This window comes from Lissotriton helveticus, chromosome 3_1 (genome assembly GCF_964261635.1).
Source record: "Lissotriton helveticus chromosome 3_1, aLisHel1.1, whole genome shotgun sequence".
Taxonomy (NCBI): Eukaryota; Metazoa; Chordata; class Amphibia; order Caudata; family Salamandridae; genus Lissotriton; species Lissotriton helveticus.
The window spans coordinates 2119905656-2119926530 of NC_136061.1; the positions used below are offsets into that span (position 1 = coordinate 2119905656).

The window sequence follows — 20875 nt, forward strand, 5'->3', positions numbered from 1 at the left end:
GCAAAATATTTTGCCTCGTTATCGATTAGAGCCACCAGTCGATAGTTAAGTGGGGAAGCCTTATCTCCTGCCTTATAGATTGGGGAGATGATGGAGCCCCTCCAGGATCTTGGTATTGTATTGAATTGTCTGATTTCCAGAAAGAGGGGTTCCAAGGCTGCTGCCCAGCCTGACACATCTTGTTTGTAAAGAATAGGAGGTATACCGTTTGGCCCTGGTGCTCCCTCCTTTCTTCCTTTTTTGATTTGGCGTTGGATGATACTTTGTAAGTTCGGCAAGTTCTCGATGTCATTTGGAGTATAGAGTTCTGAGTGCCTTGTATCGTTAATTGTTGTTAGATTTTTACAAGTGGCAGGCTGGCAGTGCTGGCTATTTCCTTCAGCCTGACTGAAGTGGGTGCATAGAAAGCTTGCCCAAATATCCTCTGAGATGTTTGATGAGACCCCATGGTGCGAAGGTCTTATGAATGCATTTATTGATTTCCAGAACCTTGCTCCGTCATTCCGTTTGATATCGGAGTGGAGTCTCGCCCATAGATTATCCTCAGCTGATTTGTTTGCTTCCCATTTTAATTTTTTTTAGTGTTGATTTTAGTTTTCGTACGTGGTCTTGCTTTACGATATCCATGGGTTTCCGTTGGAGTTCTCTCATTGTACAGTAGATCGATTTCTTTATGTCTTTTATTTTTCTTTTGTCTTCTCGAGAGAATTTGCAAAAATTTGCATCCCCCAGTTGCGACTGAGGCTTAGATCTTGTAGCATACATAGACATAGTACTTGTAAAATGTTCCCATTTCGTAATTTCACTATGCCCGGCGCGGCTCTCGAAGTGCTGTTTAGCCCTTTCCACTAGCGTTCCATCTGTTACTGCTGAATATTTAATTTTTTTAAAGTTGATGGTTTGAGTTAACTCTTTTGACATTTTTGATCGCTCAAAATTTGGTTTTGTGGTCTTGATGGTAATTTCTTGGGGGCAGTGGTCGCTGTCCCCGCTGCAGCCGATCCGGTATGATTTTAGAAACTGAAAAAAGGGTAATGATAAAAAAGTATAGTCTAGAATGCTACTCATTTTTGTTGTGTGAAAGGTTGCGACTGGAGGATTATCTCCAGAGGTCCTACCATTGAGAGCCCTGATATTAAAATATTCCAGATTTTCCAGCGTCCTATTGCCTAATTTAGTTTTTTTGGATATCTGTGAAATTGCTTGTATTGGGATATCCCAAATTGCGTTTTGGGTTAGTTGTACATCTTCCTGTGTCGCACCCATGAGGTTAAGATTGAAGTCCCCTGTAAGAACAACATTTGGTGTAGATCTTTCCCTTATATGTGTCTCCATAAAGCTGCAGAGATCTTTAGCTGCTTTCCCCTTCCTTCTTGGATTAATATAGGCATTTATTAGAAGGAAGTCGGTCTCAGTAGTGCTTTGTTTGAGTTGTGGCAAGCAAATATTTACAGCCAGGGCAGCTGTAGAGGATGGCCCCTCTTCTTTTGCCGTCAGCACACTTGTAACCAAAATATACGTTACTAGGCCGCCTTTGGAGTGCCCATATTTTGCCGTCCTAGTTGCGGCTGAGTAAAAACGTAAGTAACCATGGAGGTTGGGTGGGTCTACAAGCCATGTCTCTTGGAGTGCCACAATGTCAAATTTTCTGATGTAGTTCATGAAATCTGAGTCAGTTATTTTGGAAGCCAGGCCATTGATGTTCCATGAGCATATTTTTAATGAGTCGTAAACATCTTCCTTTGGCTTGTGGTCGATGTGTCATTCGTTGTTGTTTAGAGTTCTAGCTATCCATCCTAAGTCAAACATTCCAGATATTTGTGTGTGTTCATCTGCAGTGACTCCATTGATGCTGCTGTCTTGGTCAGTTTTATTGCTCCCTGGTCCTACCGCTCCTCTGAGGACCGACTTTTTTAGGGTTTTCGTGATAGTTGGAGCCCCTGCTTTTTCCGCCGGGACAAGAATGTCTGGGTACCCTGGCTTAACATAAGGTTTTATTGTGATCCCCCAGTTTTTAAAGGTGTCAGCTTCGGCAATTAGTTTTTGTGAAATTTCCAGGGTTCTCCAAGTTGCTTTTGTTTTTTCTTTGCCTGTATCCTCATCGGCTACAAATTCGATGGATACCAGGTCGGAGCTTTTTAATTCTGTCAAGGATGGAATATGGGATAGCAGCTTTAAGATGTTACCTCTGTTAAGAGTGTCATGTCTTCCTTGCGACATGTAATCCGGGTTAAACCAGACGGTGCCTGTTGGATTTTTCCGTTCTCCCCCTATTGCACTCTCTGTTGTTGATCGACTGAGTCCCATGTCCTCTACTCGTCGTATTGAAGTTGTTTCCGGTTGACTAGAGATGGATGCAGTGACTCTTAGCCGTCGACCAGGTGTGTGTTCATTTGATATATACGGCTCAGCATGTGGTCGTTCATCTGACCGTCGCTTAACCTCTACTAGTCGTGCTGCAGTGGTTTTAGCGTCATTTGTACTGCTTGTAGTTATTCTTAGTTCTTGGCCAGTGGTTTTAACGTCGTTTGTACTACTTGTAGTTTTTCTTAGTTCTTGGCCAAAGGTGTGTTGGTTCCTTAATGGTGACCCGTCTAGATGGGGAATTTCACAAGGTCTTGTGATGTTACTCGTGAGACCCGATGTCCCCATTATAGCTGAGTCTGCTTCTCTCCTTGCAGACAGTGCACTTTCCATAGTCCTTGCTGGATAGCTTTCTGGCAACCGTTTGCCTAACGCTGTGATAGCCGGTCCTCGAGCGATCCCAGACTGTGTTCCCCTAGTAGGTCCATGATTTTTTATTTGCTGGCCGGCCGAGCTGGATTGCATGCTGCTTTTTTGCGCTGGTTTCGTGCAGGGGGCAGGGGTTATGTTGCTGGTTTCGTCGAGTTGGAGGCATGAGTTTCGTGTACCTCTTCCGTGCTCTTTTTGAGTGCGAGAGCTGTGTGGTTCCGGATTTGTTTTTGTTTTGCTGTTGCACTCTGGCCCTTTGATGGTTGTTGCCTTGATCGGGGACTCAGATGTGCCGATGACTTCATCCGATTCTGATAGATGTGTGGCACCCTCGGGACGTGCTGTACTTTGTTCCATATTAGGAGTGTTCCCAAATAGTTGTAGAAACCCATTGCGTTGAGAATCGATTTTCTGTTTCCTGCCTTTGCGTTTTTTTGCTCGTCTTTGTTTGGCGTTCATTTTTGGGTTTGTTATTTCTTCCTCTGTGATATCAGGAGATTGAGATTCTGTGTTTCTTGTTTTGCTAGCCACCGGGGTTGGTGGTTTTGTGGGTGCGAGGGCCTTTGAATTAGGATTGATTTGTCCGTTGCTCCTCAGCACCTCTTTGGTCATTAGATGGTTAGATGCAGCCACAAGAGGGCTGGTACAGGAGTTACTTTGCCTACACTTGGTTGTTCTTCTAAATTCTGTGCACAAATCGCTCATTATTGTTGGTAGTGTCGACAGTTTGTCGATTATTGGACCGCATCCGCATCCTTCTTTGTAACAGCCAGATTCCTGGTTTGTTAATGGCAGTTTATTTTGAAGAAAAGTATTCAGCGTGCCCAATTTCCCATCAATGGCCACCACAAATACAGCCAATGTGTCAAGTAGCGACAGTTGGGTGTCCATTTTGTCCGATTGGTAGTTGAGGGCTTCTACCAGGAGTTGTATTGTTTTGAGCAGGCTGCTCCACGCGGTTCCCTGATCTGTTTGCTTCAAGGTTTTGTCCTGGTAGTCCGCGGTCACGGGGCTTTTTTGGCCCACCTCTGGAGCCCCCGCGGCCTTCACTGGCTGATCCACTGAGACATCATTTATGGTGATCGGTAAGGACGTGTTCATTCTTGTTTCACTGATGCTTTTGTCTTGGGTGTATGCTACTAGGAGGTCTTCCCACTCCTCCTTGCCCAAGTATGAGGATATTTCTATCAAGTCTAGAGGCGAGGTTGGTGGCCTGTGTGAGTGTACAGTATCCTTCCCTGGCCTCATCGTGCTGTTGTGGTCATTTGTTCGTTCAGAATATGTTAAAGATTGATTCCCAGGAGTTAAGGCATTCTCTTCCCAGCACTCCTTTTCGTCTTTTCGACTTGCCCCATTGTGGTATTTGGGGTCTTTTCCTGGTGCTTTGATTTCCGACGTACTACTCATATTGCAGTCAGAAGGTGCGTCGGCCTCGCTGTCCTTACCAGATGTTGTCCTCTCACACAGTTTTTTGCTAATAGTTTTGCCGAGGGCTATAAGGCCTCTGGGTGGTATTTGTGTGGGCTGGCTTTTATTATTGTCGTTTGCCCTGTGCACTTGGATAAGAATTGGTTCTAAGACGATTTTCATGCCAGGCGTTGATCCTTTGGTTGCGCCAGCCGTTATGAATTTATTTTTGTCACCCTGAGGGGATGATGCCACTTGTAATGGGTCTCTGGCTGTAAAAATAGGGCTCTTCTTGCCATCGCTGTTGTCATCGGTTACTGAACTTGTATTGTGCACGGGCACTGTCTGACAAGTCTTGGAAGGTTCAATGGATTCCTGTAGACCTGAAGATTCATTGATGTTGGAGAGTAGTTTATCCCCCATGTTTTTTAGGAAGTGAAATTTTGTGTAAATTTTTGGTTGGAGCCTTGCAAGGTTGATTTCTGATTTGCTGCTCTTCTCTATGTTTTCTGGTTGTTCAATGCTCGCGCTAATGGGGTCAGATTTGTCAATTACTGTGTCAATTGTTAAGCCTTCACTCTGAGTTAGTTGCCGGGGTTTACTTGTTTGATCTTCTCTTGCCCCCTCGACTACTTTCGGTGATCTTTTGCGTTTGTTTGACCGGTTGTTTGTCCCTCCTTTGCTAGTAGGGCATCCACGGACGCGCCCTGATCTCATATCTCCTTCCCCTGTAGCCTGTTCCAGCTCCGCTCCGCGCCACTGCTCCTGAACGTGCTCCCTGGCCAACCTCCCAAGCCCGTCTACCCCCCACAAGAGGGCAGCTGCCGTCGGGGAGGGGGCGATCTCGAGGAGCAGGGTATAACCCAAAACGTCGATGGATGCAGGTTTTTTGGCTGGGGCCGGGTCAAGGACCGGGTAGGCTCTTGAGCAGTTCTACAGTTCTGCAATTTCTACAGTTTTAGATGACGTTCTGTACTTCAGTACTCCGGCCCTGACCAGTGCTGACTCTACCCCCCCCCTAGGCTCCTACTTCTGCTGATGTCTAGAGCCCCTAAGATGGAGGGGGGGGGGGTATCTTACCAACCCGGTGCACAGTACTGGGCCGTGGGATGTGCTGGAATGAATTGCTGCTGACTGTGGGTCGGGGCGGGGAACAGCTGTAACTGCGTCTCTGTCAGCTGTGTCTCTGTCAGCCCCTAGACCCCCTTGCCGATTTCACTCACCATTGCGATGCTTGCTGAGGGTGTTTTAATTTCCGCTTCACTGCTCGACCACTCACTGCTCACTGCTTCACGCCTCCTTGTTGGCCTAAGCGGCGGCGTTTTTGCTTTGATTGCTTTGATTTTGCCGTGTCCTCTGTCCTCTGTCCTCTGCTGTCCACTGCTGGCAATTGACCGGGGGGGGGGGGGTAGCTCCTTTACTCCTCGTGGTTTATACTCTGCAGCTCCGCAGCTCCTCTGCATCCAGCAGCCGCCGCTGAAGCTGCTCACCACTGCCCCTGCCGTCTCTGGTCACCAGCAGGGACGACAGCGTCTAGCCACCATTCACCTTGTTCCCGGCCAGCAGTCCACGGCTCTGCCGCTCGTCGACTCCTGCCCCTTGCCACTTGCCCGGTGCTCGGTATCCCGCTGAGATCCGCGGCCCCGTTCCGCTGGGAAGCCTTTAAGAGGCCCTACCACGGCAGGCAGGCGGGCCGGTAGATGGGCTGGGCTGGTGCTTTAGACGGAAACGGACTCTCCGCCGGGAATCGAGCCGACAGTCCCTGTGGCCTCAGAGGGCCGGGATAGGGACCAAGCCGAACGCGGGGCTCCCTGCGGCTATCCGGCGGTTGACCGGCAGTCTCTCTCGCGGCAAAAGCGGCGGTTTAGGCGGCTCCGCTCACCGCACTGCTCCTCTTCTCCTCTGCTCTGCTCTGCTGGCTCACTGGAAAACGCGGCACCGGACTAGAACTAGTGGACATCATATGCCAGGCTAGCTTTCCACATTGGTGTGCAGCGGATAGGACAAGAGCTTGCATTGTTTTACCAAATAATCTTGAGAATATCATTTGAAAAACCACATCAAGATACCTGTAGGTACATATGAATCAAGACTTATAATACATAAGTTCTACTGAACTTAGCAGTTGTAGGTGGTAAGGGCTTAGCACACCCTGACTACAATTTCTAGAGAGGTTCTAGTAGGAAACAAGTAGTGTAGGTAGGTGAACACACCACACCTCACTAGTCATGGCCTTAAGGGCAGGAGCTGGTGCCTCTCTGCCAGATGTCAGCAAAGAGCAGACATCTAAATATGACACATTCACATTCCAAGACTTAAGGGGATTGTGTGTCACAAGAAAAATAAGGCAAGGACAGAGTCCAACCACCCAACACCTCATAGATATCCTGGTGGCAGATGACTTAGCAAAAGCATCAGATCCAGATACCCTAGGTAGTGGGGAGGGGGGCCACCCCTCATCTGAGGAGGATCCAAGTGGGGCACCCCACCAGGACTCTGAGTAGGAGGAAGGTGCAGACCAGGAACTGGTTGATGGACCAGACCTGGGAAAGACAGGACTAACTGGAGATGGAGATGGCCATGAGGGTATCGCCTTCATTCCCCCAGGTAGGCCTACTGGTGTACCTAGAAGACCGAGATCTCACTCAGGTTCATCAATAGGGTCCTCAGCCTCATCTCACAGGAGGAGAACATCCCCTCAGAGAAGAGAGCATGAAGCTAGAATGAAAGAAGTCAAGCTTAGGATCAAGAGGCAACAAGTTGCCCTCCAGAAAGAGACCCTAGCTCTTGAAAGAGAGAGAAAATTGTGTGGGCTAGAGCCCACTGGTGGCAGCATAATCCCCAGTGGTAGGGATAGGTCTTATGACCATAGAAACCTGAACAAGATTATCCCTCCCTATCAGAGTGGGGATGACATCCACAAGTGGATAACAGCGTTGGAGAGGGCCTGCAAAGTACAGCAGGTACCCCAGAGTCAGTGGGCAACAATCTTGTGGCTCTCCTTTGCAGACAAAGGAAGAGACAAGCTCCTCACTGTTAGAGAAGAGGATGCTGACAACTACAATGTCCTGAAGAGTGCTCTAATAAATGGGTTTGGCCTAACCACTGAGCAGTATAGGTTGCTGTTCAGAGATACCCAAAAGACACAGACTCAGGACTGGACAGAGTTTGTCGATTGTGCTACTAAGGCTCTGGAAGGTTGGTTACTGGGCAGTAAAGTAAGTGACTATACAGGATTTTATAACCTTATAATGAGAGAACAGATTCTTAATAATTGTTAGAACCAGTTATTGCAACAACACCTGGTTGACTCTGATTTGACCTCTCCACAAGAATTGGTAAGAGGGCGGACAAATGGGTCAGAACCAGGGTGAAGCAGAAGGTCAGAACCAAGATGGTGACCAAAAGAAGCAAGACCAAAAGGGTGGGGATAAAGCAAAAGACCAGAAGTCTTCTCAAGGTCCCCAAAAAGCTTCTAATGGTGGGGGTCCCAACAATCCAAAAAGAAAGAAGGTCCAAAGAAACCCTGGTGCGAGGTCTGTAAGACTAATACTCACTGGACCAGTGAGTGCTCCAAAAAAGAGACCGCTCCAGCCACCATTGCCCCTAAGGCAACTGTTTCCCCTAGTTCAGCTCCAAGTGGTGGTTCTCAACAGAAGGATGTAGCAGGGTTAACCCTGGGAACTGAGATGGACTCTGGCCTAGTCAGAGTACCAACTCAAGCTGTTTTGATCTGTGATGGAGGCATGGATATGTCCTTCCCTGTGAGTCCCAATAACTTGGGCAAGTACAGACAATCTACTTAAGTCAATGAAAAAGAGGTTCAGGCCTACAGGGACACAGGGGCTAGTGTCACCATGGTGATACCTGACTTTGTGGACCCTGGACAGAGAATAGTAGGTGAAACTTATCTACTGACCAATGCTAGCAATGTCACTACCACACACAGTATGGCAGTTGTGAATTTCTCCTGGGGAGGGGTAACTGGCATTAAGAAGGTTGTTTTTAGTTCACACCTCCCTGTAGAATGTTTGATTGGCAATGACCTAGAGACTTCAGCTTGGTCCGAAGTGGAGTTTAGGACACATGCAGAAATGTTGGGCATATCAGCACATGTTCTTGCTGTGACCATGTCACAGGTCAAAAATTGCAACACTGAACAGGCACTGGATTCTGGAATAATGAACCAGTCGCCTCCCAGGAAAAGGAGCAGTAGGGTTAAGGCTGTACCTTCCCCCCTGCCTCAGGATGAGGATCAGCCTTCTGAGGAAGCTGAGTGTGAGCCTCAAGAAGGAACTGTCCTGGAAGAGCTTGAGCCTGATCAGGTTGAGTTTCTTGGGACAGGGGGACCTTTTAGGGCAGATATGAGGCAGGCGCAGTTGGACTGCCCTTCTCTTAAACCCCTCAGACAGCAAGCTGCTGCTGAGGCTGCAGGGAATGCTAGTGGTACCCATAAGGTTTACTGGGATGAAGGGCTCCTGTATTCAGAGGGTAGAGACCCCAAGCCTGGTGCTTCCAGGAGGTTGGTCATACCTTTGGCATTCAGGGGTTTCCTTTTGACACTAGCTCATGATATTCCCCTTGCAGGACATCTTGGCCAGAATAAAACTTGGGACAGGCTTGTTCCACATTTTCGCTGGCCCCACATGTCAGAAGACACCAAGGAGTTTGTTGCTCCTGTGTGACCTGCCAAGCCAGTGGCAAAGCAGGGAGCACTACAAAGGGCCCCATTATACCACTACCTGTGGTGAGGGTTCCCTTTGAAAGAGTTGGGATAGACATTGTTGGACCAATGGATCCCCAAACAGCCTTTGGGCACAGGTTTATTCTAGTGGTAGTGGATCATGCCACCAGATACCCAGAAGCTATACCACTTAGGACCACTACAGCACCTGTTGTGGCAAGAGCCCTTTTGGGAGTTTTATCAAGAGTGGGTTTCCCTAAGAAGGTTGTATCAGACAGAGGTGCAAACGTCATGTCTAGTTACCTAACTTCAATGTGGAAAGAGTGTGGAGTGAACTATAAGTTTACCACACCCTATCACCCACAGTGCAGTGGTCTAGTTGAAAGGTTCAACAAGACCTTAAAGGGTATGATTAAGGGTCTCCCAGAAAAGCTCAGGCGGAGATGGGATATCCTGCTACCCTGCCCTTTTGTTTGATTACAGAGAGGTCCCACAGAAGGGGGTTGGCTACAGCCCTTTTGAACTTTTGTTTTGGCATCCTGTAAGATGACCCCTTTGTCTGGTGAAGGAAGGATGGGAGTTATCTCTCAAACTTCCCAAGCAAGACATTGTGGACTATGTACTTGGTTTCCACTCCCGGAGGGCTGAGTATATGAACAAGGCATCCAAAAACCTTGAGGAAAATCAGGAATTGCAAAAGGCCTGGCAAGACCAAAAGGCTGTACTGGCTGTTTACCAGCCAGGACAGAAAGTGTGGGTGTTGAAGCCAGTGACCCCAGCAGCTCTCCAAGACAAGTGGAGTAGAGTGGACCCCACACTATTGTTGAACAGAAGGTAGAAGTAACCTATTTGGTTGATCTTGGAACTCCCAGGAATCCCCACAGGGTGCTTCATGTCAACAGACTGAAACCATATGTTGACAGGGCAGACATGGGCTTGCTCATGGCTACTAATGAAGGACAGGAGGAAGAGAGTGACCCTCTGCCAGAACTACTCTCTCAGAACCCTGATGATGGGTCAGTTGATGGTGTAGCCTTGGCAGGCAGCCTCACTGACCAGCAGCAGAGTGACTGCAGACAAGTTCTGCAGGCATACAGACATATGTTTTCACTGACTCCAAGTCCGACTACCTGGTGCACTCATAAGTTGGACACTGGGGACAGTCTGCCTGTTAAAAATAAGATTTACAGGCAACCTGATCATGCCAGGGACTGTATCAGGACAGAAGTCCAGAAAATGTTGGAATTGGGAGTAATTGAACCTTCAGATAGCCCTTTGGCTAGTTCAGTAGTCCTGGTGCCAAAACCCCACACCCAGGGTGGTAAGAGAGAGATGAGGTTTTGGATAGACTACAGAGGTCTCAATGCTGTCACTAAGACAGATGCACATCCAATACCTAGAGCAGATGAGCTCATAGATAAGTTGGCCTCTGCCAAATATCTGAGCACATTTGATCTGACAGCTGGCTACTGGCAAATCAGGTTAGCTGATGAGGCCAAGCCAAAGACAGCATTTTCAACCCCTAGTGGGCATTATCAATTTGTGGTGATGCCCTTTGGTCTGAAAAATGCACCTGCCACATTTCAAAGGTTGGTGAACAAAGTCCTCTCAGGCCTGGATGACTACTGTGCAGCTTATCTTGATGATATTGCTGTCTTTAGTGCCATCTGGGAAGATCACCTGATCCTTCTGAAAAATGTTTTGGAGGCCCTGCAAAGAGCAGGCCTAACTATCAAGGCTACCAAGTGTCAAATAGGGCAGAGTCAGGTTGTGTACCCTCTGGGCCGGTCACCCCACGCACCGCGCACACTCTCTGCGAGTGAGCCCCCGTTCCTGCCTAGTGCCGCCGCTGCCCGCAGCCGTGCTCCTGGACTGCTGTAGCGGTAGTTCCTCTGCTGCGCTGTTGTAACTCTTAGCGCCTGTGCCTGCATTGTTCCCCGTTGTATTTTCTGTCACTGTTCCCCGTTGTATTTTCTGTCTTAGTTCCCCCATTGTTTTTCCTTTGTTTTTCCCTCTGCATTGCCCCCTGCTCGTAGCATCTTAGCTCTGTACCTTTTCCTGCCCAGCCCCGGTCGCGTTTCCCGCCCGCTACCCGCCGCTGCCCCCCTGCGGCCCCGCCCCCTTCCCTCTCACTCCCTTCCCATTCGCCGCCCCGCTCCTGCCTCCCAGCTGCTCCTCCATCGCTCCGCCCCCCCCCACTCTCCACATATGGCAGAGGGGCAAACGCGCAGCGGGCGCGCCCATTGTGCGCCCGAAGGCGCGCCAAAGGTAAGCCCGTCTGCGCCCGTCCGCGCCTGGACCGCGCCCAGTGCCAGGACCCCTGGTCCCCGCAGACACCAGCCCACCCGCCGGACCTACGACGCCACCGAACTCAACGCACTCAACACCGGCCGATCCCCGGGATGCTACCGAGCCACTCCGAGACGCACCCACGGACCCTTCAGCTGCCACTCCTGCAAGTTCACCTGCAACCGGACCTGCACTACACCAGCACCCAACAAACCGAACTCCAGCAACAACCACCTGAAGTGCATCCTGCTCAACACCCGCTCCGTCCACAGACACACGATCGAACTCTGGAACCTCCTCGACGCCACATCCCCAGACGTTGCCTTCCTCACGGAAACCTGGATGAACGCCTCCTCAGCGCCCGACATCGCCATCGCCATCCCGGACGGATACAAGATCTCCCGGAGGGACCGCGGCAACCAGACCGGAGGAGGCATCGCCATCATCCACAGGAACACCATCCGCATCACGACCAACACCGACGACACCCTCACAACCGCCGAACACCTGCAATTCCAGATCCACACCGACCCCAAGACCACCCTCAGAGGCACCCTCATCTACAGACCCCCGGGACCTCGCACACAATTCAGCGAAGACATCGCCGACTTTATCAGCCCGCACGCCCTCCCCTCCGCTGACTACATCCTACTCGGGGACCTCAACTTCCACCTGGAGAACAACAACGACCGCAACACCACCACCCTGCTGGACAACCTCGCCAACCTCGGTCTCAAGCAGCTGGTGACCACCCTCACCCACTACGCCGGACACGCCTTTGACGCTGTCTTCTCATCCAGCAAGGACATCGTCTTCAGCCACGCCACCGGACTCCACTGGTCGGACCACAGTTGCGTCCACTTCAGCTTCAGAAGAACCACGATCCACCACCACCAGCAACAGGCCGCATGCAGAAGCTGGAACAAGATCACAGCCGACCAGCTCGCCGCATCCCTGAGCCAGCATCCAGCTCAGCGAACCCCAGCCAGGCCGCCATCAACCTCACGAAGTGGATCAGCAACTGCGCAGACGACCTCGCCCCACTGAAGACCCCTCCCAGCAGACCCGGCAGCAAGAAAGCATCCTGGTTCACCGACGAATTCAAGAGCTCCAAGAAGAACTGCCGAGCCCTCGAGAAAGCATGGCGCAAAGACCCGACACCAGACAACATGACCACCCTCAAGCTCGCCACCCGAAAACACCACCAACTGATCCACGCCACCAAGAAAACTGCATTCAAGGCACGACTGGACAACAACGCACACAACAGCAAGGAACTCTTCAACATCGTCAAAGAGCTCTCCAACCCCAACGCCGGAAACAACGACATCACCCCATCTCAAGACCTCTGCAACTCCCTCGCCTCCTACTTCCACAACAAGATCGCAGACATACACAACAGCTTCAGCACACAACCGACGCACCCCACGACCGCACCAACGCCCCCCACCACCGCCGTCTACGCCTGGACCCAGATCACCACCGAAGACACCATCCGTACGATGAACTCCATCCACTCAGGATCTCCAACCGACCCATGCCCTCACCACGTCTTCAACAAAGCCGACGCTGTCATCGCACCCCATCTGCGGGACATCATCAACACCTCCTTTGACACTGCCACCTTCCCGGAGAGCTGGAAGCACGCCGAACTCAGCGCTCTACTGAAGAAACCATCAGCGGACCCCACCGAACTCAAAAACTACCATCCCATCTCGCTCCTCCCGTTTCCAGTCAAAGTCATCGAGAAGACCGTCAACAAGCAGCTGGCCGCCTTTCTCGAGACTAACGGTTCCCTCGACCTCTCGCAGTCTGGCTTCCGGGCCAACCACAGCACCGAGACCGCCCTCATCGCAGCCACGGACGACATCCGAGCCCTGCTGGACAACGGGGAAACAGCGGCTCTCATCCTCCTGGACCTCTCCGTGGCGTTAGACACTGTCTGCCACCGCACCCTAGTGCAGCGCCTCAGCAACGTTGGAATCCAGGAGAAGGCACTAGAATGGATCACCTCCTTCCTCGCCGGAAGGACACAGAGTCCGCCTACCCCCGTTCAGATCAGAAGCCACCGAAGTCATCTGCGGCGTTCCTCAAGGCTCCTCGCTCAGCCCCACCCTCTTCAATGTCTACATGAGCCCCCTAGCGGCCATCGCACACCAACGCAACCTCAACATCATCTCCTACGCCGACGACACCCAGCTGATCCCATCCCTCACCAACGACCCCGCCACCGCCAGAACCAACCTACACGAAGGGATGAAAGACTTAGACAAGTGGATGATGAACAGCCGCCTGAAACTCAACTCAGACAAGACGGAAGTTCTTATCCTGGGCTCCTCGCCCTCCGCCTGGGACGACTCCTGGTGGCCCCCCGCCCTGGGCAGCGCACCCAAACCAACAGACCACGCACGCAACCTGGGCTTCATCCTGGACTCCTCCCTCTCCATGACCAGACAAGTCAACGCCGTCTCCTCGTCTTGCTTCAACATCCTACGTATGCTACGTAAGATCTTCCGGTGGATCCCCACCGAGACCAGGAAGACGGTCACCCAGGCCCCCGTCACCAGCCGACTGGACTACGGCAACGCCCTCTACGCCGGAACCACCCCCAAGCTCCAGAAGAGGCTCCAGAAGAGACTCCAGCAGATCCAGAACGCCTCAGCAAGACTCATCCTCGACATCCCCCGACACAGCCCCATCTCCGGACACCTGAGAGACCTGCACTGGCTCCCGGTCAAGCAAGAGAGTCACCTTCCGTCTCCTCACCCACGCACACAAAGCCCTACACAACCAAGGCCCAAGATACCTCAACAGCCGCCTCAATTTCTACACTCCCACTCGCCAGCTTCGATCGACCAGCCACGCCCTCGCCACCGTCCCCCGCATCCGAAGAGCCACCACAGCAGGAAGGTCCTTCTCCTTCCTGGCCGCCAAGACCTGGAACTCCCTCCCGACCCACCTCCGCCTGACCCAAGACCACCTCGCCTTCAGGAAGCAGCTCAAGACCTGGCTGTTCGAGCAGTAGCGAACCACCCTCCCCCAAGCGCCTTGAGACCCTCCGGGTGAGTAGTGCGCTATATAAATGTTTTTTGATTGATTGATTGATTGATTGTACCTGGGCCACCTTGTAGGTAGAGGCCAGATCAACCATTGCAGAGCAAAATCCAAACCATAATGGACTGGGTTGCTCCAACCACCCGACTCAGGTCAGAGCTTTCTTGGGCCTGACTGGGTACTATAGGAGATTTGTCAAGGGGTATGGTTCCATTGTGACACCCCTGAATGACTTAACTTCTAAAAGAATGCCTAAAAAAGTTCAGTGGGCAGTCAGCTGTCAAAAGGCATTTGATGACCTGAAGCAGGCCATGTGTACTGCTCCCATTCTGCAAAGTCCAAACTACTCCAAAGAATTCATTGTTCAAACAGATGCTTCTGAGTTGGGGGTAGGGGCTGTACTATCACAATTGAATGAAGAAGGTCAAGACAAGCCAGTAGCTATTATTAACAGAAGGCTGACCCCTAGAGAGAAACGTTGGTCAGCTGTTGAGAGGGAGGCCTTTGCTGTGGTTTGGGCCCTGAAGAAGCTGAGGCCATACTTGTTTGATACTCACTTCACAGTTCAGACAGACCACAAGCCCCTCTTGTGGCTAAAACAGATGAAGGGTGAAAATCCCACACTGCTCAGGTGGTCCATTTCCCTACAGGGGATGGACTATACAGTGGAACACAGACATGGGAGTAACCATGCCAATGCAGATGGACTCTCCAGATATTTCCAATTTGAACATGAAGACTCAACTGGTCAAGGTTAGTTTAATGTCCCTGCGTTTGGGGGGGGGGGGATTGTGTAGGAGAGTAGGGTCTGCTTCCTATGGTTACCCCCACTTTTTGCTGTGATTCTCTGTTTTTTTTTTACTTTAGTGTGGCTGTGGACCTGCTAATCAGGCCCACAGCCCAGCTGTTCTCTCTCTAAATTGATACCATGTACTTTAGTTACATACCAGATTGGTTACTGGGTCACCCTTGCGAGCCCCTGTATAGTGTACCATAGGTACCCAGGGCATAGGTGCACCCTAGGCCTACCAGGGGCTGCAGCATGTATTGTGCCACCCCTGGTTTGCCTTCCAAACTGACGCCACAGGTCGGAAAAATATATTACTGATTTGAATTACTATACTCCGAACATGAAGCAGATTGACAGATTGTATTTATATTTGTTCTTTGTATTGTATAATCGTATATGTGTGTCATGCATCTTTTATGGTTCTGTTTCGAACTGAAATAAAGAATGAAATGACACCACAGGTCTGTTCACACAGCCTGGGTAAGGTGGTGTAATCACCCCTTACTTAGATATAGTATACCTATATCTATATATATATATATATATTACGCTCCATGGGGTTGTCCAAGCGTCGGGCAGATCCATTACGGAGCGGCGTCTACAAGCGGATCCCCGTCCTCACCTACACATAAATAAAGCTGCTGCTCGCGTGCTACTACCATGGTGGACAACCTTGGAGCGTGAATATATATATATATATATATATATATATATATATATATATAGACACATATACACCTATAAGTCACTCCTATGGCAGGCCTTGACAATCCGGGAGGCAGAGTGCTTGGTTTTATGTGAGAGGGTGCCCTAGCATGAGCTGACCCCTCTGCAGCTTTCGGAACCATCTCCTTATAGCTGTTCTATGATATAGCCATACCATATACTCTTAAGTGCATTATAATCCTCGCGGTTAATGCTAACTTTGGTTTGGCTTTATCAAAACATGTTGCGTAAGGTGTCAAACACTTTGGAATACTACCCCCCTGCCAGTTCTGGCGGCAGGGGTAGCATTCCACCCTTCTAGGGGTAGAAGACATGTAGTTACTGGTTTACCCGGTTAAAGTTAAGCAGAGCCTCAGCATCACAAAATGGATGCTTCTGCCACAGACACGAGTCTGCCCTCCTGCTGCTGGACGAAACTCCGGCATGGGAGGCCTGGACAGTAGGTTTCCTGTCCAGGGAGGTGCTGGCACCTCCCCAGACAGGTACTTAGTGTATTGGGGCAGGGAGGGCTGCATTCAGTGAATGCTTTCCAGACACTGCCTGGGGCACACAAGGTGCTCCATGCATTTCTTAGTTCTAACCGGTTGCTGGGGCACTCAGCCCCAGCTCTGGCGCGAAACTGGACAAAGGGGAAGGCGTGTAACCACCCCCACCCCAGGTCCACCCATAGGAGGGACCTTAAAGTTAGTCCAACCCCTAAACTTACTATAAGTATAGAACCCCAGTCCCTAGGACTTTAGATTACCCTGGACAAAATTCTGCAACATATGTCTTGGACCTTTAACATTCCATATCGACTGGAAGACGGAAGAAATCTCTCTTGTGGTCACGGAGTGACCACCCTGTTCAAACAGGCACCAACAGCATCTTTGCCGGTCTGCATTTTTGAGGCTCCCACCGGATCCCGACGAATCTGCGACACAGGACATGGACTTCCAGACATCTCTGACCCCCACCTTTGCTCACAGCAAAGCTGAGACGCGTGGCGGACACGAGAGACGTGGAACCGGAACTCCTGGACATCCTGCATTTTGCTACCTGCATCGACTTCCCGAGGTATCCCGAAGTTGTGCATTGGGGTGCTTGAAGCCCCAGACCCGAGCATTTTTTGCACCTAAGCTCAGAGCTCCACACGTCCCCGAGTGGCCCTTGGGCTCGCTTTGTGCATTTCCGCTCAACGCGTCTTCGCGGTTCCTAGTCCGTTGACTAGTGAGCCCTCAAGAAGACAATCCATTGTTTCAACTTGCTTTCCTGGTTGCTCCAGGCCTGCTCCAACTTCCCTACCAAGGAGAAGTTCCACAGACCTTGCTGGTCTGCACCGAAGCCAATCTCAACATCCTGCGTGGGTTGCGTTTGCCAAGGCTTATTGGGTCCAATCAGGATACCCACACCGCAGTCAACTAGATCCTTCGTGGGACAGCTCGAATCCAGCTCCTGGTTGTCATCGACGCCTCCTGGTTCTGGTGGCTGAAGACACAATCTTCACCTGAAATCACCCGACATCTGGGGGCATCTTTCTATCGCCACCCTGGTCACTGGCTAGTGGCCCAGACTCTGTCTCCTCTACTTTCATGTTCTTCAGATCTTCGATCCACCAGGACACTTTTCCTCTGGTCGCCTACAGCACTTCTTTGCAGATCTCCATTGAAATCGAAGACGAAACCCGACACCAAAAGAGACCTGTGCACCCGGCTTCCGTGGGTGAGATAACACGAGTACTCTGATAGTCTCAAGGGTATTGGCCCTCCTAGTGTCTAAGTCTAAAAGGGTTCCATCGCAGTTCATTTAGAAGTGTCTTTAAATTGTAAAATTGTAACTTGTTCGTTTTCCATAGAAAGTCAATGGTAACCCGCGGCTGTTTTTAGACACTGCACGCGTCTCCTGTGGGCCTCCTACTTCCTAACCTTTGGTTGTCCTGAGTTGCCCCGAGTTGCCCCAGCAATTCCACAGGCACCAGGCCTGCTTTCTATTTCTCATGTGGTTCTTAAACCACTATTTTAGTACATGGTTTGTGAGGCCCCTAGGGCAAAACGTATACTGTGCAACTTATCGTTTGCTAATTAATTTCCTTGTATTGTACTTTTACCTCTGACCTCATAAAGAGTGCAGAGGGGTTGTGTTTAGATTAAATACATATATATTTGATATATACCTTGTGTGGTGTGCTTTCATTTGGTACTCAAGAGATTATAATTGGTAAACCAACTAGCTAAATTCGCTCTCTGAAGTCTTGGCTTGAAGACTGCTCGCCATTGCTACCCCTAGGATAGCTTTCTTTCAGGTTAACTTTACAACCACCATCAATAAGTGTCGATTACACTGGGGCAAGGTGCCCACTAGAACTAGTGGACATCATATGCCAGGCTAACTTCTCACAGAATGTGGCTGTTGAATTGACATTAAGACCTTCAATCCATAGCTTTAGTACTGCAGGTGGCACAAATGGAGCATTAATTGTACGCATTCAGTAAGCAACACCCACGAGGAAGTACAGAGATAAATCAAATGACACAAAAGACCGAGTGTGGACAATGCAAAAGGCACCGCCAAAGCATCCATGGGTGGACCAGAAGATGAGACCTGCAGGAGATATAAACGGAACTTCAAGGAAACACAGAGAGTGCTGCAGCGGTGCTGGAACAATTTTCAGTAGAGGTGCTATCATTAATGTTATATCACGAAGTGTCGCGAATGAGCCAAGCTCATTCCGAAAGAGTGATAGGGGTGTAGAATGCATCTGGGGGTGCAATTTGGAGAACACTGTAGCAAATATATTCCTGAATCATGCTTTGGTAGTGCACCGTCATTTACAGACTTCACATTTTCGATTTTATTCACCACGAAATTTGCACAGATATGCAATTGTACTGATCAGCTAATGATAGATAATGTGTGAAATTTCAGTAAATTTTTTTTGCGCATTACCAAGAAAATGCCTTGACTTTGTTTGATCCTATTTGTTTCCTTCACACTTTAGAATTACAAAAAAATTGCCTCATTTGTTACTATTTAGAAATATTTTTACAATTCATTTACAAGTATTGACATTTTGTTGAGTGTGAGAAAAAAATAGACGATACAGCAACACCAATCTCCATGTTAAAAGAATAAAGCAGTCATTTCTCAGAATGCTTAGTCTGATATTTGGCCTCTGGCTTTGAACGCACAGCAAAACACGTTATAAACGAAATGTAAAGGCATCTTTATAGTTAATTCACCTTCTTAATTCCAGCATGATTATTTTGGGGGTGCTGTACCCCTTCTTCCAGCACCTATGCTCTTGTGTCTTCCCCTTGTTGCTTTCTAGCCCATGTGTTTCTTCCTTCGACCACTCTATGTTGCAATCTCACATGTTATTTTTCTTCCCACACCGGCCTTTTCTGTTGTTCTGTCCCCATGTTGCTACCCCCACCTGTGCTCTGTCGCTTATTTTCCCCACCCACTCCATCCATGTTTCTTTTCCCCTGTATGTTGCTCCCAACTCATGCCCTTCATATTGCCCCCCACTCATGTCTTCTGTGTTGCTCCCCTGCCCGTGATAAAAAAACAAAAAACACTTTTGCACATTTTTTCTTTTTATTTGTCGATTCAACTCAGATTGGCAAATAAAAAGAAGAAAAAAAGGCAGACACTTCATAGATGTTGTACCTAATTTACCTATGTTGCTCGCCTTCAGAAATTCTGTACAGCATGGCTAAAAACCATTGACAAAGTCAATAGGCCTTAAAGACAAGACCTTTAGGCATTACCAATGCTTGATTAGGTGAGATTGATTGGCTTTGCCAGTGCTTGTTTCTGAATCTCGCTTTTCTTTTTTGCAGTTCTTTAAGATTACAATATTTTTACAAGTCTTCTTAGTGGGCGTATGGCAGGTGTTATCAACTATAGATTGCATATCTAATCAAACACAACTGATGTATCATGTTTGCATTCCCTTTAAGTCCAATTGTTGTGTTTTCTGGCTGTGGCAGAAGATATACAGGAATCAAATTTAAAAAAAAATGCCAGTTCTGTTGTCTTCGTAGCAGTGAACTAAAAAATAAAAAAAATCTTCTATGCTGAGCTTTCTTTTAAGTTTTTTAAATCATTGTATTTGACTATTAACGACTGTGAAATTAAAGACTGAGAAATATTTAATCCTAACTTGCAGTAATAAAATCTTATGTTGTTTTGCCCAGTACATGTACCTTGCAGTAGAGAGCTAGGCTGAAAATAGTTTCGATTTAACTGCAATTTTTGCCATCCTTGTACCCGATTGCAATTTTATAATATATCCTCTTTCACTTTATCTCAAAAGTCTAATAGAGTAACAGACACAAAAAAAACTCAGTTTTCTTCCCCGCCCGTATGATTGAGAATACCCGAGTAAGTAGCACCTAATTGTTTCGTATCTGCACCAGGTGGTGCGGCCTCTTAAAATACCTCTCAGTGCTGGACTATACAAGCATGGTGATGCAACCTGGAAAGTCCAGGCCTGCTTTATGTATGTTCTGTTTCAAATGCTTGTATTGAACCTCCTCCCCAGAGTTTTCTCAGGTGACAGTAATGCTCCACCCAGGACCCGATAGGCAGGATTTTCAAAGGCGTTTTACAACTCTGTGGGGCAAAAGTGAATGCCCCTGAGAGGTTTCTCAGATATTAACTTTGGAGAATTTAAATAACGAGGCTGGACCTCCCCTTAAGAACAATGTAAGCTATTTCACAGAACTGGCACTGGGACGTATGCTCTACAACCTTTACTGGACTGCAGTTATTTCATGCTCACTGTTACAAAGAACACAAATACTGTGATTTATTGGAAGATTCCTATATGCACTTCCCACCATGTAAAGCAGAAAACATATTTAGACATAACAGGCGTGCAAAAATGATTCCCAATGTTTGTGAGGTTAGATATCATTTCTCGTTAACAGCTTGTTTTACGCACACGTGCTTTACTAAGATTCCTATGGTTTTTTGTAGTGATATTTTTGACAATAACCCTAAGATGGAAGCGAAGCATTAGCTTCCATGCTATGACCTTTAAGGTAGACACAGAAATAGCAATGCATTTTAACAGTCAGAACTGAAGTTCAGGAAATATAGATTATTAAAATAGGAACTATGTCAGTTGTATCTCAGAGATCAAGTTCTGACTATATAAGTTAATTTCTGTGTCTGTCTATTTTAAAGATGATAACTTGAAACATGTC

At 48.8% G+C, this 20875-nt stretch overlaps 1 protein-coding gene across 5 annotated transcripts in view; it reads left to right on the forward strand.

Moving 5' to 3' along the window:
* CRTC3 (CREB regulated transcription coactivator 3) overlaps positions 1 to 20875 on the forward strand; it is a 1392170-nt gene that overhangs the window by 1009204 nt on the left and 362091 nt on the right. The window lies entirely within an intron of this gene.